At 42.4% G+C, this 17,554-nt stretch overlaps 1 long non-coding RNA gene across 1 annotated transcript in view; it reads right to left on the bottom strand.

Moving 5' to 3' along the window:
• Positions 1 to 13,736, bottom strand: part of LOC109287392 — a 126,385-nt gene extending 112,649 nt beyond the window's left edge. Inside the window, exon 1 of the long non-coding RNA XR_002094847.1 lies at positions 13,609 to 13,736. This is a non-coding gene — a long non-coding RNA (uncharacterized LOC109287392). The remainder of the gene's footprint in view (positions 1 to 13,608) is intronic.
• Positions 13,737 to 17,554: the final 3,818 nt, after the last annotated feature.

Here is a 17,554-nt window from a genome sequence, read left to right as displayed (position 1 = left end):
GGGGGTCAGGGGCAGATCCCTGCTGCTGCACACACCCCCAGGGGAGGCACAGGGGGCAAGTATCCCCCCAGATTTGTCCACGGCCAAGGGTGGGTTGCCTGCTGCAGGCTGGGGCCAGAGGCTACACCAGCTTCTTCCCAGCAGGAGGGCTGGGCCAGGGCTGTGCTCAATGCAGGTGGCAGCAGCACTAGGAGGGGTGGTTACAGGGTGGGCTACAGTCATCCCAAAATTCCCCATAGCCTCCCATCCCAGCACCACTGCCACCTGCACCCATCCACCTTGAGTGCAGCCCAGCCCACCCCGCACCAGGAAGAGGCCAGCACAGCCCCTGGCCCCGAGTCCATAGCAGGCAACCCGCCTTTGTCCCATGCACAAATCTGGGGGGCACATGCCACCCATGCCTCCCCTGCAGGTGCGCACGGCAGCAGAGAGCTGCCCCCTGGATGAGCCACCCACCACTCTGTCCCATGCCCCACCCAGGCAGCATCTGCCCCTGCCCTTGCCACTGCCCCACCCTACTCCCTCCTTCACCTTGGGGGCCTCAATCTGCCCTCGGCCAGATCCCTTCTCTCCCCCACAGCATTTAGTCAGTGACATTATCGGCTGCACTGGCCAAAGAAACCCAAGTGCTAATAAAGTTATTTTTTCTTTTAATGGTGCCATTCCAATATATCGGTGCACCTCTGCTTGGGAGGGGCAAAAACACAGACACGCCAATATAAAAATGTTTTTGTCGTCTTAGTTTATGCCATAGCTATCAGGAAACTCCTTCCGTTAGCAAAGCAATGGCAGCAGGGACTTTTTAAGCACAGACATGCCTAATAAGGAGTCATCTCCGATTCTCCACCAAACCCTAAAGCTAATTCTGTAACAGAGGTCCATTTCAAATGCTTGCTCCACATACCAACCTGGAATCCAGTTAAGCCCAGGACCAGCTTCCACCTATAGACCTAACTGTAGGATACAAAAGAAGCTTGGTATTTTTCTCCTGTTATTCTGAAGAAGCAATAGCTAAACCCTAAATTGTACCTCAGTTCATTATACAAAGGCTTATTTTAGTTCCTGTTTACTTCTGTTTACTCTGAAATGTGGTAGTTACATTCTGAAGAGACAGGAGAAAATTTCTGTCACAGTCTAAAGAATGCTTCTTTGGCTTCTCTCTAGCTAAAAGCAACTTATAATATTTTCTTCCTTTCATGCATTTAATTCTCCCTGAAAAATCAGTTGCAATCAGTTAAGCAAAAAATTTTGCAACCAATTCTGCCCTCACTGAGTTTTAATAGACTTTTGTAGCAGCAGAATGGAAGTCTGCACGCTCACATGCAGTACCCAATCGGTTTATTAATTAGTGTCCAATATGACATCTAACATTTAAAAAGGTAGGTCATGCTGCACATGAAAACTGTGCAAGTTTGGACAGTGTCTCTTGCACAAAAATACAAGACAAGACAATGGCTGGGACAAGACTGGGTTGTGGTAGCAAGACTGCCACAAGAAAATCAAACTCCGCTAATGGCTTACAACCCATTAGGCATCAAGACAGTGGGGCCTGAAGTACCCAATACCAGACCTATGCCATGAAACAGTAAAAGTGGTTAAATTATTAACAGAGACCTGGTATGCTCATCATATGTGTATCTCCAAGCTATGAAAGCCAAAGGTAAGGCTGAGCCAGTGAAGGCAAGGAAACTACATATGCATCTCAACTGAACTAGCAACTAAAGAAGACTAACTATGCATCTCCAGAGAAACCTGTAAAAAAGGTACAAGAAGGATGCCCTGTACTTGACAAATGCACACGAATGCTTACATTTCTCAAAACAGGCACCCAATGTCAATTAAGGTGTTACAAATGTGTCAATCATTCAATGTATGTCTGGAGTTTTGAACATAGACCATCAATGGTCAAGGCTATTTCAAATTTGCCCTATTGATAAAAAATACCCAAAGACAGGTCCAGTAACCAAACAGGTAAGCATCCTGTTTGACCACTCAAGACCCATTACGTACAATTAACCTATAATTGCAGGGGCTGCAGAGAAACACAGCCTTTGCACCTAGACAAATCCAAAAACAGAAGCTAGGCAATTTAACAATTCTAATATGACAGTCACCCTTTTCCTCCCTGTTTTGTTTGAATTTTAAATCAGCCAACCATCATGGAAAAATGCTTTGAAGCTATACAGTTAAACAGTATAAGAACTAAAAAAGATTGCCAGTAAAGTGTGTACAGTCCAGGAAAAACCAAGAAGCCATTCTGCCACCCAGCCAATAAGCAAAGAATCCACGCTGTGAAATTTTACAAAAACTGCTTCCTGCCTGCATTAGGTAAAAGTTAGGGGTGGACTGATAGATTATTTGGGCCAATACCAATGGCCGATTTTTAAGGAGCCATATCGGCTGATACTGATCTGATTCCAATACGCAGTCAAGCAGCTGGGAGACCAGGGTTGAGCTAGTAAGTTTGATGTGGGTGAAGGGATTGGGAGAGGGCAGATCAAGGCCTCCACAGTGACAGAGTGGGGCAGAGGCGGGCACTGCTCAGAGGGGAGAGGTGCGGGGGAAGAGAGGGGGAGGCAGCTCCTGCCCTGCACACACCCCAGGAGGGGGTGGGGGGGCATATGTCCCTAGATCTGCAAGTGGTGTGATGCTGTGGGCTGGGGCCAGGCTACACTACACTCAGGGTGGGCGGCAGTGGTGCTGGAAGCAGGGCTACAGGGGGGGCTGCAGCCAGCCCAAAATTCACCATAACCCCCTCCAACCCCTCTCAGCACCACCGTCACGCACCCCAAGCATGGTGCAACCCCAGTCCGTAGCAGCACCCTGCCCCGTGCACAGATCCAGGGGCACATGCCCCCCCACATCCTCCTGCGGTGGATGCAGGGTGGGAGCTGCCCACCCCCGCGCCCCCTGGACAAGGTGTTTGTAGCTCCATACTGCACCTGCCCCAGCCCCACTCCCTCCCTCACCCTTGGGTCCTCGATCCACCTCCTCCCCACCACAAGCCCCTTCTCTCCCCCCATCCCTTCCTTACCAGCCAGATGTTGGTCTCCAAACTGCAGGGCTGCACTCCTGACCCCATGCATGCACAGGGTATTTATCGGCCACATCAGGCAAAAAAAGCCAATTTCCGATACTTTCAACTTTCCCTATAATCAGTGCTGATCTGACATGGGACTGATGTATTGGTGCACCTCCAGTAAAAATCTCTTTGCAGCTATGATAATACAAGGACTAATAGCCCATTTTACATTGGGAACCAGGTTTTTTTTCTGTCATTTAGTTTTGTAGCTTGTTGGTAGTTAAAGCAAGCCTTTATGCTATTCATCAACCAAGTGTTGCATCAATTTCTTAGAGCACTAGGTTTAAAAACCCACTTCCTAAGTGCAACAGGTCATAAGAATCTCATCAGCTAGAATGTGTTCCAAAAGAATTCATATTGTATTTTATCTAGGAGAAAGTCTTAGATTTTTCATGATAATACTGTTAAATTATTCAAATGCCCCATACATTTTCTTCAAAAAACTAGCCAGTATAATCTCACAGCTAGAGAGACAGGTCAATCATGTCCTATGAGGAACGTGGCTTGTTTTATATTTTCTATGTCTTTGCAGAGGCATACCTCAAAACAGCTGAGGGTTGGTCTACATAAGTCAATTTGTCACCCTGATAAAAGGTGACCACTTTCTCTCATCTATTTCCCAGTCCTATTACTACCTTCTAATCCTACATTCCTGCTGTCAATCAAAATGAAGCATGCAATCCCAAGCTTCTCAGAGAGAAAAGGGGATTACGCTAAAGAAAATAATGTGAGGGACAAGAAAAACCATCACATTCATTAGGTGCTTTCTTATTAGTCTGCCACTTTACTGTGACTAGTCTTCACAAGTCAGCCAAGGGGCTCCTTTGACAGTGGGGTCTACACAGTCATCCACTGTTACCAGAATGTCAGCTCAGATAAGGAAGGGTTACACAAAAAAGTGATGTAAGCTTGAATGCAGAGAACCACGAGTTTAAGCTAAAAAATCCTCGTAGCTAACTCAGGAATAGCATTTCTATTATGTTGATGAAGCAAACATGGAAACTTGTGTGTGTTAAATAATCAATGGCGTAGGTTGTAGCTGTATTGGTCTAAGGACACAGGCAGACAAGGTTCTTTGGGTGAATCTGATATTTTTCATTAGAGTTGGTCTAATAATAAAAAGATACCAGGTTCACCTAAAGAACCTTGTCTGCCTTAAATAATCAATGCTACCTAGAGCCATAAACATGGCTGCCTATGCAGTTACATATGGTATGAATATGCTAATTTATTCACTTCTTTGCATAACAATATGGGTCCTCTGTTTAGCATTCATGCCAATACCCAAATCAGTCTCAGACAAGTTGAGTAAACATAGGAGCAAAAAGGGAAATTCATGAATAGGAAGCTGTAAAAATAGTGCTACCTTTTTTCTCCATGTCCACTTTAAATTAAAAAAAAAAAAGTAAGGGGAGTTGAGACAAAGAGAAAAGAAATTAGCAAATATAGAAGCATTCCAGCCAACTGCACATACTGTAGACAGAATAAATTCAAACCAGAGTTAGACCAAAGTTAAGTTTTATATTGTGTTGTAAAAATCCAAATCCAAATCCAAGCACAACTGAGGACTTAAGTGAAAAGACTATATTCAAAAAACATCCTCTTCCATATTTTGGATTTCAGATTCCAGTTCAACTAGCATTTCATACAAAATGTAGAATGTCTATGCATGTATGAGAAAGTTTTCTGCTGCTTACATTACAGTATTTATTCAAAAAAGTTAGAATTTAAGTAAGTAAAATGAATGAACACCTGAAAGGTAAGATTTGCACAGAGTAAACCTAATATTTGTACACAAAGTACCTACAAAATCCACATACAATACAGCAGATAAAAAAAGACACTAAGTATTGTTTTTCACAGTTGCACTGCATGATTCAATGGAGGATGGCATTGTAGCTATCCTTCAGGTCAACCTCCTCTCCCCCAACTTCACATATTCTTCTGCAATACAACCCCAAAAAAAGATCATACCAGCCTTGTCATGCTTACTTAGAAAATATTCCCAGGAGCACTGGCAGGAACAAGAACACAACACAAGAGTGACACTTTCAGTCTTTCCAGTAATACAAGCAGAGCTCGCTATTCCAGTAAAAATGATTAGGCTTTCCTGTCTTTCATCTAAGAGCACAGCTGGCTCCTGCTGGATTACCAGGAGCTATGAAAGTAACTAGACATCAGTTTCACCCTACACATACGATGGAAGAGAAAAACTGGTGACACCAGAAGTGCAACAAGATAAAAAAGAAAAGGAGAAGCAGCAAGCAAAATAGCAATCAAAGTAGTTACTTGAACTCCTCATCTCCTTTAAAACAGGGTAAATCTCATTTCTAAGGGAGAGTGGATTTCTTACTATAGACAAAAGGTACTCTCCCTCAGTGAGGTCCATTTCCATGTCATATTTCTCCTTTTCAACCTTGGTTGTAAAAGAGGGGCTGCAAGAACATTTCTCTAATGCAAAGTGTGCTTTCTCCACTTATTCTCCCCATTCAACAAATATATCCTAATCAAAAGTATCTATTTTTCTTCCTCCCAAGGGTACTCAAGGAGCTGGCTAGCATCATAGCTCAGCCCCTAGCACAGATCTTTGAGAACTCCTGGTGCCCGAAGACTGGAAGAAGGCCAATGTTGTGCCCATCTTCAAGAAAGGGAGGAAAGTAGATCTGGCAAACTACAGGCCCATCAGCCTGACCTCTATCCTGGGGAAGGTCCTGGAAAAGATTATCAAAGAGGCCACCCTTAACAAAATAGCTGACAGCAATATCCTGAGGGATAGCCAGCATGGGTTTGTTGCAGGTACGTCTTGCCTGACCAATCTCATTTCCTTTTATGACCAGGTGACCCATCACCTGGACAAGGGGGGGGAAGAGACTGATGTTGTATATCTTTAAAAAAGCCTTTGATCTGGTGTCCCATGATCACCTCTTGGCAAAACTGGCTAACTACAGCCTCGACCTCACCACGATCCGCTGGCTGGGGAATTGGCTCTGCGACAGGACCCAGAGGGTGGGGGTTGACAGAAGTCAAACATCCTGGTTTGCGGTGACCAGTGGGGTCCCTCAAGGCTCTGTCTTAGGGCCTAGACTTTTTAACATCTTCATCAATGAAGTAGACATTGGTGTCACAAGCGGGCTGGCCAAGTTTGCCGATGACACCAAACTCTGGGGTAAAGCATCCACACCTGAGGACAGGAGGGTGATCCAGGCAGATCTTGACAGGCTCATGAAATGGGTGGATGAGAACCTGATGGTGTTTAACACCGAAAAATGCAAGGCTCTCCACCTTGGGAGGAAAAACCTGTAGCATGCTCATAGGCTCGGCAGTGGTATGCTGGCTAGCAATACAGGCGAAAGGGACTTGGGGGGGCCTGGGGGGAGGGGTCATGATTGACCATGAGATGAACACGAGCCTTCAATGTGCTGCTGCTGCTAGTAAAAGTGAGAAAAGTGCTGGCTTGCATCCATAGATGCTTCTCAAGCAAATCTCGGGACATCATTCTCCCGTTGTACTCGGCCTTGATGAGGCTGCAGCTGGAGTACTGTGTCCAGTTTTGAGCTCCAAAATTCAAAAAAGATGTGGAGAAGCTTGAGAGGGTGCAGAGGAGAGCCACGTGCATGATCAGAGGTCAGGAAAACAGGCCTTATGATGAGAGGCTGAGAGCTGTGGGACTCTTCAGCCTGGAAAAGCGCAGATTCAGGGGCAATCTGGTGGCTACCTATAAGTTTATCAGGGGTGTTCACCAGGATCTGGGAGAACATCTGTTCACCAGAGCGCCCCAAGGGATGACAAGATCGAATGGTCAAACTCCTCCGCGACCAATTCAGGCTGGACATAAGAAAGAACTTCTTTACTGTCCGAGCCCCCAAGGTTTGAAATAAACTGCTGCCGGGGGTAGTTCAAGCACCCACTTTGAACACCTTCAAGACACATTTGGATTTTTATCTTGCTGGGATCCTATGATGCCTGCTGACTTCCTGCCCCTGGGGCAGGAGACTGGACTCAGTTGTCCTTCGGGGTACCGTCCAGCCCAAAAGTCTATGAAAATTTTTGAAAATGTCTCCCCCCCCCCCCCAAAAAAAAAAAAATCACCTGCTGCAATGATCCATCTTGAGAAATTTGAACAGATTTGGAGCTATTGACAAGGCACAGTATGAAAAGCGTTGTGCATCTTTGGGACGATTACACTTCCTTTACTATATTCTTTCCCATTCCTCATTAGGATGAAATACATATATGCCAATACATAAAACAATAGCACACCAAACACGCTGATGTAATCATTGGCAACTCTTTTCAACATTTTCCAAAAATAGAAATGCTTTAGATATATTATCCACATGTAATATTATCCAATAGGCTATTATGCTCTATTGCTCTTTATCCTTCCTGTATTCAAGGAAGCTGTGCTTCTGAGTTGATTTACACTAAGTAAAAATACACATAGCCGTACATATAGTAAGAATGCTTTAGGAAAACAGGTATATTTTGCAGAGGATCTAAAAGGAAACCAATTGTCCCAGGTACAAGTACAGGTCAGAAACCAATCCTTCAAAAAAACAGAAGAGATGAGAAAAGTTAAAAAAAAATTAACATGAGTACAACATTTAAATCAAGAACTAATGCAAACAAAAAACTGGGATTCATTTGAAAGTTTCCATGTTTCACACATTTCTCATCTGACTGCAAACTCCTTGGAACATCCAGCTGTGTATTAGAGCTAAATTCTCTTTGCAAACTTTATGACCTACTTTTTGGCAACTAAGTAAACTGTGAATTAAAAAAAGACCAGGGTGGGGGGTGGATATGACAACTTCTCCACAAAATCTCATAGTATCTGACCCAGGAGATGCAGTAGCTTGTGGCCCTGGCATCCGTAACACTCAGTATGTACAATTTTTTCAGTAAATCACCATTTAACCAAACAATGGGAGTTTCGCCCCCTTCACTCCCGCCATTAAATTTGACAGCCAATAGCTAGAATTAAAAACATTACATCAGGATAAATTAATCTAGAAAGAGAAATGAATGGCAACATTTTTGCTGAGAATTACATGCAAACTGGACTAACCACACAAACAAGAAAATAAAAACTTTAGACTTGAAGAAATGAGTAATAATACTTTAATAGAAAAAAGCTTCAGTTTTCTCTCTCTCAAAAGGGAGAGAGAGAAAAACTAAGCATATAAAAGTATGTTATAACTAAGCAGTCAACAGAGATTCTCAAACTAATTGCAAATGTTCCGATTCTATAGGAGACAAGTAGAATAAAATAAGACAGCTAAACAACAAAGTAGAGATTAAATAAATCCTTTAGATACCTAAGAACAAGAGCTGCTACAGAGCAGTGGAAAACCCAGTTATTTCAAATCATGGATGATGCAACCTAAGCAAAGATAAGAAAAATAAAGCTAGTCAGAGGGTTTTAAAAGGCAATGATAAAAGAATAACAAACAGCTGCCTTTGCTTTTTTATGTATACCCAACCAAACGAAAAGCAGTATGGAAAACCAAAGGGTTACCTAGAAAAAAACACAAAGGGAAAACCTACCAGGTCATCTTCTCATCTAACCCCTCTCTCAAACCCCTCATCTCCAACTAAAACCACCCCAACCAAGTGTCAATCTAACCTACTCCTGACATTTTCCTAGAATAGACATTCCACAGCTTCTCTAGGTAGCCTGTTCCAATGCCTGACCATCTTCATAGTCAGAAAGTTATTTCTAATCTCCAGCCTAAATTTCCCCTGCCAAAACTTGACGTATTGGTCCCTGGTCCTGTCCCCCCTATCTACAGAGAAAAGCATCTCTTTATATAATTGCCCTTCAGGTATTTGAAGACTGTTATCAAATCCTGCCTCAGCCTTCTCTTCCCCATGCCAGATAACCCTAGTTCTTTCAGCCTTTCCTCGCAAGTCTCCCTCCAAGGCCCCTAATCATTTTTGTCACCCTGTGCTAGATTCTCTCCAAGCTGTACACATTCTTCCTGAAGTACAGGGCCCAAAACTGGATACAGTACTCCAGGTCAGTCCTCAACAGTGCTGAACAGAGCAGAATGACTTCCCTTGATTTGCATGTAACAACTCAGTTCACCATCAATAATTAGTTAAAGTATGCAATGTATGCAAAACAGCCCCCCTCCCCCTAGTGGGCTTCATGGTCAGGCCACAACACCATGAGGATAGGTGGTTCTGTCTGGGGAAACCAGCATTTTTTTTTTTCAGTAAGCTTTTTTCTCTACAGAGTTTGCAAGCAATGCTGGATTTCACAGTTTCCACAAAATCTGCCAAATTGCAATTTCAGTAGGTCCCTAGTTATAAAATTTAAAGGAAATGAATCCTCTTCCCCTGTTTTTTTAGAATATTAAAAAAAAAAATTAATAACCATAAAAGCAAGGCATGTTCATGAGCCATGCCTGGTACCTGGAGGTATGTAGAAAAATCATTTAAAGCTGAGCCTATGTTTGAATCATGGATTCTCTCCGAATCTATTCTGATTCGATTGGGAGAGATTACATGGTCTCCCGATTTGATTTAGATTCAGAGATTTGGCCACTGAATTGGGCAGAATATCTGCCTAATTGAATCAGCGACCAAAGCTTCACACACCCCTACTGCCTACATAAAAATGCTACTTTTGAACAAAACACTGTAGTATTAGGCATTTGTTTTTGATCAAAGCTTCCAACAGGGAATCTCAACTCAAGAAAGGATTCATTCACATTTCAAATGAACATGAATGCTACTGAAGTCATGGATTGGGGGTACATTTTACATAGTCATGCAACTAAGAAACATTTACATTGAATGATTAATCCATACAGTGAGGCTACTTTCAGAATTTAAATCAAGATAATAGTACTACTGAAATCCTAATGATAGCCCATTATAGTTCTAAGGTCTTCTTACTAAATTTGTTGACAATTAGAACTGGCTTCTATCTACACAACAACGCTCTGGCTCTGCTCATGCAAGGTTAATAACAGTTGGAGGAAAAAAAAAAAAAAGAAAAAAAAAGAGACTCTTGAGCCTAGGAACAAAGATTTAAAGTTCACCTCTACCTCACATTTCTTCTCTCAGGCATTAGACATGACAATCTAATGAAAATTTTATTATCTAGGATAGTGGGGACAAATCTTTTTGGGAGGTGACCCACAAATTACCCCGCACTCTCCTACAATCCCCTTCCCCACCTGATCCATTGCTCTGCTTTCTTCCCTATGCTCCCTGCCCAATTTGCTGCTTTGCTTTCTGCTTCCTGCCCTACCTATCAGTCCCCTCCCTGGTCTCTCGTATGCCACACACAGAGGCTGCCTGTGCCATTTGCGGCACCTCTGCCACAGTCTGACTACCCCATATCTAATAACACCAATAGGCTTCATTCAGTAAACAGGTAGGTGTGTCCTGATGCAGCTCTAACAAAGCCAAAAAGGTTGGAAAAAATAAAGCAAAGGGAAATGTTTTCTTCTGTATTCCCTGCCATTTCCGCATTATCTACAAAACTGTAAGCAACACACTAATTTAATTTACATCCATTTTCAACAGCTAATGAAAGGCAACGTGTAGCCCAGCTTCATTTAACTTGAACTCCAATGCCAAATCCTAAATGTTAGGATTCAGTAACATTAAGGCAGATTAGCTCCCCAAATTAATTGACTATACATCAGTCCAAGAGGCTGATCTGTACACACAGAGTGTATGAACAGCCCAATTTAGGTCGTAGTAGGATACCCCAAAGGTACTTACTGTAGATTACCCGATCAACCCCTCTACTTTAATAAACTTGTTCCAGGAGCTGTATCAGCACCCCTTCCCAAAAGGAGAGAGACTGGCTGCTAACTGAACTGTAAAAGCAGGGACAAAGGTGAGAAGACTGTGCAAGGCCTTCAGACCTCCAAGAACAAGATTTTTATTTTCCACTCACTTAGCAAATCTTTGAAAGCCTCTCAAAATTCTTGCTGCTGTTTTACAACATCAACTGCAAATCTGTCCTTGGGAAAGGTCTCGAGAGAGAAGAGTCTCATGGCTTTGGAACAGTGGCTCGGGTTGTTGCTTAGAGAATCAATAAATGCTGAAGTGAGGACAGAGGGAAAAATCACGTTTCAAGCAAGAGAAAAAAAAATAATTACATATAAATTATTTTTATAAATAAGCAGGACATGTTTATGAAAGCTAGGGAATGCCCAGAGGCTGGGCATGCATAAGAATTTCATTGTAAAGGGCTAGTAGAAAAAAACTTAAGAGGATATTGAGGTAAAAGTTCCTGAGACATGAATAGTTAATGGACATTCAATCCTGAGACATGAATGGATTCTAGAACAGGTGTTTACTACTGTTTGATTATAAAAAACAACAAGTGACAGAAATGAGCAACTAGTATACCCTCATCCTCCTAACCCTGTTTCCCATCCTCTCTTTTTTTTTTTTGCATTACATATTGCATTGTCTAACTGTGCTGTAAATTATTTAGGACAGAGACAGTCTCAATGTAAATGCTGACAAAGCACTTAATACCTAGTAAAAGCACCTAATAAAGTAGAGCCTAGACTATAGGAAGAGAGTTTCTGGCACACAAACTGGGAAATTATAACCCTTTCGCTTCTGTAGAATCTCCATGAAAACTCAAGGAAAGAGGTTTAATGCTTAACAGCAATATCAGAGTCGGATAACACAGGATTAAAGTGCCCTTTATCCCTTTTAATTAACTTGTGGCTGTATCCCAAAATAGATTATCATTACCTAACCCAAGCAGAGGGAGAACCTAACATGCTTTTGCTTGCAGAAGCAATATAGAATTTAAAAAGTGGTTTTGCTAGTCAGCAGCATAAACAAGCAATATTACATAGTCTTCTAGAATAATGTTAACTATAAGAAACTCTAACTGTACTAAGTTAATTAAAAAAAAACTCCAGTAAACATTGTGCTGCAAACCTGCCTGACGGGCATCACCTAGAGGTGAAGAGACCAGGAGGACAAATATTTAATTAAATGCGAGAGTACGCAGTGTGCTTGATGGTTCTATATTTGATTAGGTGCTGGAACAGAGTAGAAAGATAAAGCTATTCTCATATATTGTAATTAGTTTTTTTACCTCCTAAATGAGAGCAGCTGTACATGGACTAGTGCCATATTCTCTTAGCCAATAATGTGCTTTGTCAATAATTTTTAAAAAGTGTCTCGTTAGAGTTATGTATGGTTTCACATTCCAGTTTTAAGCACTGAAACACTTTCTTTCTCATCTAGAAATAGAAATGCAGTCTTTGTTCATTCTGCATTTATCATTTTCTAAAGGTACTATTCCATTCTACAGCCACCAAAAACCTTGATCTTAGAGCCTTTTCTGAGGTTGAACATTAACATAATTTTAACATAAACATTAGCAGGTTTTAGAGAGGTTTGGTTTTGGACTATATTCTTTCCAGAAAGTCATTTTTTACAGAACTGCATCAGAGATAATAAAATCAAACTGTACATTTTTGTTCTTTTAAGGCATACACATTCTCATCGTTTCTATGCTGTAAAGTTCCCTGTAATACTAAAATCTATCAAAAACATTCACTTTCACAATCCCCACTTCAACTTCTATGATGCTCACAGAAGTTTCCCTCCTTTCCTGAGGCAACATAAAACCAACTTTTTAAAGGCAGGAGGTATGTGCATTGTTTTGGATTTATTTTTAGGGCTCTAATCCCCTATGATCCCTAATCTTCCTCCTGAAAGAAGGAAATCATATCCGGCAAAACCAGATAGCTCTCTCTCTCTCTCTGACAGAAAAAGCGTATTTTTTAAATCCATGTTTGAAGGTAAAAAGGAAGCATCCGACCTCTAGATTTAACTGCCTTCCTTCAAACTAGACTTACAAAATATATTTTTTTCCTGAAGCAAGACTGCACAACCAAGAGAACTGCCGAGCAGTGATGAAAAGCTCGCAGCTTCTCTGCTTCTAACAAACTTCACTTCATTCCTGGCTGTCCCCTCCCCACGCCCCCACGATAGGGGTTCACCACATTCAGTGTCACCACCACTCCATTCCTCCCCACCACCAGCTGCAGCAGTGGCGCAGGTCAGACCCGCCGACCCGCGGCTCCCAAGGGTTTCAGCCCCTTAGGCAGGGTCGGGCTCGCTCCCGCAGCGGGAATCGCGCCGAGCTGCAACCTGCCGCTCTCCGGAGCTCGCAGACGGGCGGGCAGGGCAGCATTCCCTACCACCAGCAGCTTCCCCGCACCTTTTCTTTCCTTTTTTTATACCGACTCCGCCGGGACCGGTCACTCTGGGACCCGTGGGGGCCCCGCTACCCCCCAGGCACTTCACGGCTTCCCCTTCCCCGCCGTCCCAGCACCTGCCTCACGGACGCGCTTTGCGGCCACGCCAGCCCCGGCGCCGGGTCCCGCCAGATCCCCACTAACGCTTCCTTCCCCCCGCACCCCACGTCGGGGCAGCCCCGTCCCCCGAGGCCGCGGCCCTGCGGAGCTCAGGCATCCTCCCCCCGGGCACAGGGCCGCCACACCTCAGCGGCCGCTACAAATACTCACCGCCGGCGCCGGGTCCCGCCGGAGCCCGCAGCATCCTCACGCGCTTGCCCCGCCTACTCTCGCTGCTATAGCTACGGGAGCCAAGGCAACCAGACCTCGCGAGAGTTCCTAGCCTGGATCTCGCGAGGCAATGAACGAGAAAAGGGGAGAACGCGGAGGAAAGTTAAGTGCGTAGGCTCGTAGTATGGCGGTGGCGTAGTGGGGCGTGGCGCTGCAGAAATGGGGGCGGGGCCTGGGGCCGCATAGGCGGGGTTGTTCCTCACAGTGAGTTGGCGCTGCTGGCCCCCGACATCGAGTTCAGGGGCGCCTTTTCCCCGTCGGTAGAGAAAAGCGCTGGCGGGGACCGTGGCCCGAGGGGAAAACACCAAGTGCTGCGAGGAGGCGGGACACGGGGAACAGGGATACTGAAAAAGCTTCAAATGTTTTTGTTTTAAAATCCCGCGACTTAAAATTGGTTCCAGGCAGATTCGTGATGTTTTGAATGTTTGGGTACATAGGACTGGTGGTTGCTAAAAATCAGTAGCATAGGAAACCAGCTCAGGGTCCTCAGTTTAGGCAGACATTAGCACTTCTATGTCCTTAGACCAACACAGCTATAACCAAGTCCCTGTAATAGTACTGATGCCTTTATGGAACACCTTATTTTAATACGTTAGCACCTGCTCTTGCTATGAACTTAACAGGAGTGAGTGAGCATGTTCCTGCTACTGAGGCTCTACATGTGCCCTAGTGTCTGTCCTAGTGTAGCTAAGCGCAGCACTATCAAGACAGCAACAGGGTACAGCGGTATTTTTTCGTGTAGTTACTCATGCAAACTTGTTTTCTGTATTAAATAAAAGGCATCTGGAGAATTAGAATGGTGTTGGCTAGTGTATGTAGCGTAGTAGTAATTAAAGTGTACAGTTCATGAAGAACCAGAAAATGAAGTTAAGTAGCTGTGAGAGAGGTAGCTCATCACACAAGTTTCTGCATAATGTTTTTATTAAAAGTGATACTGCTGCCCGTGACTGGAGCAACAATCTCCTTACACAACATCCATTTTAAGGAAATCAAAGCTATAGCCCCAAGGAGTAGAGGACAAAGGAATTTAAAAAGTTTTCTGCTGGCAAGTCTGGGCCCATCAGTTTCGACTTTGTGATGCTTGATCGGATGCGACGCAACACCAGTGAACAAGTATGCTGTGTCGTCTGTTTCCCTGGAGAACATCTGTCCAAACTTCATTGAATGCTTTCTTTAAGAAAGCAGACAAGACTCCAGAAAAACGTGCAGCCAAGACTCCTGAGAAGGCTCCAGCCAAGAACTCTTCAAAAAGTCCAGCAATCACCTCAAAAAAGTCCTTCCAAATGGATATGATTAATATATTATATTGTAAATAGCAATGTAGCTATATTACTCATCTATAATTGACTGAGTACAAAACTCTGGGGTATTTTTGGTGAAAATAGAGTAATCGGGCCTTGGTTCAGGAACCAATCCCCCATTTATAACATTGTTTCCTATGGGAAAATTGTTCCAAGTTACATTTTAATTTAAGATGTGCTTTTCAGGAACCAATTGTGTCATAAGTCTGAAGACTGCCTGTATTTACGGATGGATGATCAAATGTGTGGGGAGAAGGAATGATAAACTTTGTGATAACGCCACCTCAACCAGTTTTTTTACAGAAGCATTCAAACAGGAGAGAATAGGTAAACTGCAGAGTATATCAGTAGTAAAATATGTGAAGTCCTAGAGAAGATTGTATGTGCTTTGCTGACTCATAATGCAAGTAACATGAAAGCAGGATGGGAGATCATAATGGATAAATACCCACATATTACTGTAATAGGATGTGTATCCCATGGGCTAAACTTGCTTCTTATTGACATCATTAAGTCTGATACTCTGCAAAAGATATCTAGAAGAGCAAAAGAGGTTATAAAACATGTAAAAGCTACTCATATTGTAGCTGCAGTCTTTTAAGAAGTAGGAAGAAAAGAATGCAAAGCATAAAATAGTGACACTCAAACTCTAGTAAAACTAGATGGGGTGGAGTGGTGATCTCATTTGAAAGTTTACTAAAAAAACGAAGCTCTTCAAGAAATAGTAATAATTGAGAATCTTAAAGTACCCAGAAGTGTAAGGAACACTGTACTTGATGAGGATGTCTTCTGGGTTCAGCTGTAGTACTCCCTGAAGATTCTAAAGCCGATTTCTTCAACAATCACTGCATCTGAAATCAGACAATGCACTTTTGTCAAACATTCCTTACCAAATGGCCCAGATAAAAAACAACTGTTTTTGAGAATCTAAATATATCTCTGCTTACAAGTACAGATGAAAGAAAAGTGAAAAATTTTGTTAACAGATGGAAAGAATTTTGTTGCCAATCAATTCATGCTGTTGCAAATCTCTTGGATCCAAGATTCAAAGGCAGAAATGTTAGTAACAATAGCACTGCTACTGCATTTGACTGGATTACAAAACAAGCAACATACTTAGGACTTGATGTTGGCAAGGTACTTTTCAAATGTTGCAGAATACAGAACATCTTCAGGTATTTGATCGAGGAATGTTTGACTCTGCCAGACATATCCCTCCTGCAACATGATGGCAAGGCATTTGCACGACCCAGCCTCTGACTCCTTGCTTCTCGCCTGCTTCAGATTTCTACATCTTCTGCAGCATGTGAAAGAAACTGGTCTATGTTTGTAAATACTTGGACCAAATAAAGAAATAAGCTAGCATGTGAAAGAACAGAAAAACTTGTTTCAATCCGGGCAAACCTTCAGTTTTTAGAAGTCCATGAAGCTGATAAAAATGAAGGATCAGAAGGAGAAACTGCTGATAGTGATAGTTCAGAAAATGAGACTGATTAGACCAAGTTTCATGTAGCAAAATTTGTATTCAGTGAGTCTTGGGGTTTTTTCCCCTCAGCTCTTTTTCTAAAAATTAGTGCTTTCTGCAGCTCCTTGACACTGCAGAGGCAACTAAGTCCAGAATACATAATAACTTTCTTTGTTTTACTATAATGTTGATGGTTTCTTCTATTTTCAACTTTAATTTTGGCCTGCTTCTCATAAACTGGCAAAAACGAAGAGATGATAGGTTCCTTAGAGTTCAGCAGCTTGTAGCTCCATTTGTAACAAAAATTTAAAACATTTATTCAATTAGTAAATTTTGGAATTATTGTCTGAATAAACTATATATTTGCTAAACTTAAAAGTACCAAACATGATAATTTTATGAGCAAACCAAGCTATACATAATACATTTTATGTTCTTAAAGTAGCAAAGTGAATTTAGATTTGTAAAGGGTACTTAGAAAATAAGTATTGCATATATTTTAATTTTTCCAGAAATTGTACATTTCTAGTCCGGTATGATCCTATTTAACAGCACATCACTGTGTTCCCAGGCTTTTTCTTCTGGCTTGGGAGTGCTTGGGGAAAAGAAAAGAATCACTGTAATGAAATTGGATAAAATCCCCTTATATCCTCCATAAACAGATAGGAGGTTTACATCTACATCTCCAGCACACTGCAAGGAAAACAAAGCGGAGGAAGATGAATTATTTAGTTCCTTCTAACATATCTAAGCATATTGGGTCAAATTCGTCCCAACAGGTTTGTACAGAGTGTCAGTCAAGACAGAACTTGGCTTAGTGAAAACTTTCCAACTTCCAAATTCAGTAGAATAAGAACTAAACCACATGTAATTTTGAAAGTTAAATAACATGATGAATACATATCTGAAGTATTCTGCAAAGCATGGGGCTGGATTTTGAAAATTAGATTAGGAGTGGATACATACATATGTGGATTGTCAAAGGCAGAGATTGAAAGTATACTGGCAAAAAAAGGTATACTAATACATTCAGCATATTTACCAAAACTGAAAGGTAAGTATCCCCTAGTTTGTTGATTGACAGACATTAGGGCTGGAAGAGACACGTTTTTGTGGATGG

Source organism: Gavialis gangeticus, unplaced genomic scaffold (assembly GCF_001723915.1).
Source record: "Gavialis gangeticus isolate Ggan-Ray unplaced genomic scaffold, GavGan_comp1, whole genome shotgun sequence".
Lineage (NCBI taxonomy): Eukaryota > Metazoa > Chordata > Crocodylia > Gavialidae > Gavialis > Gavialis gangeticus.
The sequence above is the reverse complement of the archived record's forward strand: the minus strand, read 5'-3'. Positions and strand labels throughout refer to the sequence as shown.